This window comes from Rattus norvegicus, chromosome 8, assembly GCF_036323735.1.
Source record: "Rattus norvegicus strain BN/NHsdMcwi chromosome 8, GRCr8, whole genome shotgun sequence".
Taxonomy (NCBI): domain Eukaryota; kingdom Metazoa; phylum Chordata; class Mammalia; order Rodentia; family Muridae; genus Rattus; species Rattus norvegicus.
Window position 1 is genome coordinate 81,690,187 of NC_086026.1, and position 2,178 is coordinate 81,692,364.

At 42.8% G+C, this 2,178-nt stretch overlaps 1 non-coding gene across 1 annotated transcript; it reads right to left on the reverse strand.

The window, feature by feature from the left end:
- Nucleotides 1–474: 474 nt before the first annotated feature.
- Nucleotides 475–583, reverse strand: LOC120094424 (U6 spliceosomal RNA). The gene has a single exon (XR_005488742.1). It is a non-coding gene; the product is annotated as a U6 spliceosomal RNA (small nuclear RNA).
- Nucleotides 584–2,178: the final 1,595 nt, after the last annotated feature.

The window sequence follows — 2,178 nt, forward strand, 5'->3', positions numbered from 1 at the left end:
GACTTTATTTTTACTCTTATGTATATAGGTCTTTTTCATGCATGTATGTCTATCTAAAACATGCATGCAATGCTCTTAGAAGCTGGAAGAGAGTATGGCATCCCTGCAACTGGAGTTATGCACTGAGAACTGCCATGTGGGTGCTGAGAACCTAACTCCAGACACCTAGAAGAGCAGTCGGTGCTCTTAACCACTGAGTGGTTCCTCTCCTTAGGAAGAAAATGAAACTCTAATAGTCTCAAGACACAAGACATACAAGTTCATAGTCTAATTCTATAGATTTAACATGCTATTGATCAAAACTCCTTAAGTTAAATTAGTTGCAATTCATGAGTATATGTATTATTCTTCAGAAAAGGATTTATTTAAAACACTTAAGACGCTGCCAATAGGAAACCAGCAGGGGACCCTCAGACTGGGTCAAGTAACGGCCATGTTCTCCCTGACAAAACAAGGTGAGAAGTTGGCGCCTACAAAAATATGAAAAACTCTGTGAATTTGCATGTCTTTTATATATGCAGGGGCCGTGCTAATCCTCTCTGCACCATTCTGATTTTTTTATCTTTAAATTTATTTATTTTAACTTTTTATGTATTTATTTATATGTATGTGCACTTCAGACACACCAGAAGAGGGCATCAGATCTCATTACAGATGGTTGTGAGTCACCATGTGGTTGCTGGGATTTGAACTCAGAACCTCTGGAAGGGCAGTCAGTGCCCTTAACCACTGAGCTATCTCTCCAGCCCCCATTCTGATTTTTATGTGTATTTCTAAAAACCTGAACTAGAGGTAGTTCAGTCAGTGAAAGTTCTTGTCTTGCAAGCCTGAGGACCTGAATTAGATTCCCAGAACAAGTATAAAGAAGCTTGGCATGACTGTAATCTCTGGCATTGGGGAGGTGGAGACAGGCAGATCCATGGAGCTTACGGCCAGACATTTTAGCATACTTGGTGAGTTTCAGGCCTAGGAAAGACGCTGCCTCAAAACAACAACAAAATGGTGGACAACACTTAAGGTTGCCTCTGGCCAACACACACACACACACACACACACACACACACACACACACACACACACACACACAGAGTAGGTGGAGCCCATTAGGCTGCTTCAGGCATCAATCCTGTGATACTATTTCCTTGTGTTTTTGTTGTTGTTTGTTTGGGGACTATTTTATTTTACAGTGGTGGTGGTGGTGGTAGTGGTGGTGGTAGCAGCAGCAGCTGCAGCAGCAGCAGTATTTAAGACAGGGTCTCTTACAGACTTGAAACTAGCCAAGGAGGCTAGGCTGACTAGCTAAAAGAGTCCCTGCTCTTCCTGGCCAGTGCTGTGATCTCATGTATGGGCAAACTTGCCTATGCCTAGTTTTTCTAGAGATTCAACACACAGGTCTTCATGCTTACAAAGCAAGTGATTCACCACCTGCACTATCTCCCCAGCCCAAACTCTGAATTTCTAACAAGGTGATTTTGCTGGGACTGCAACGTCTAGTTGTGAATGGCTATAGTACATACCGGTTTGAGGTGCAGAGGGATTTTGCTTGTTGGTTTGTTTAGTTATCCATCTCTGAGCTTGAAGAACTCATTGAATATGTGAGTCTCAAAAAAAAAAAAAAAAGGTAGCTGTATATTCACTTTTTTCACCATCTGCCCTTGCAGCCTAGACTTAGGCAAACAGCCTACCAGCACCTGCATGGCCTCAAGTCAGGAACTGGTAACACAAGGAAAAAAACAAGGCAGGCAGACAGTTTTCTCTCTTGTAACCACACTGAGGTCCCTGGGTCATGATGTTCAGCAACTCTCTTTCTGGGCTCCTGCTGTTTATGATTTGTGGACATTGTTCTTAGCTGCTCAGCTTTGAGTTTGAGTCTCAATTTTCATGAGAGTGTGAGCTGCCCAACTCCTTAGCTACTAAACTAAATAGAATTGGCTGTTTTTGCTAAAAACTAAAACACTCTAATGAAGCCAAAGGGCCTGCCAGAAGCCATCCAACTTGTGACCTGTCCTCTGACAGTTGGGTGCTTTGATTCCAGGAGGCCAACACTTAGGATGTGTCTGGGAAGATGGCAATTCTGTAAGAGGGGAAAACATCTTGGTTAAATGGGATCAGTCTCCTAATGTACCTCTCTTGGCAGCTAAGGTTTTGACTAAGACTTCTGCCTCAATAGGACTACTA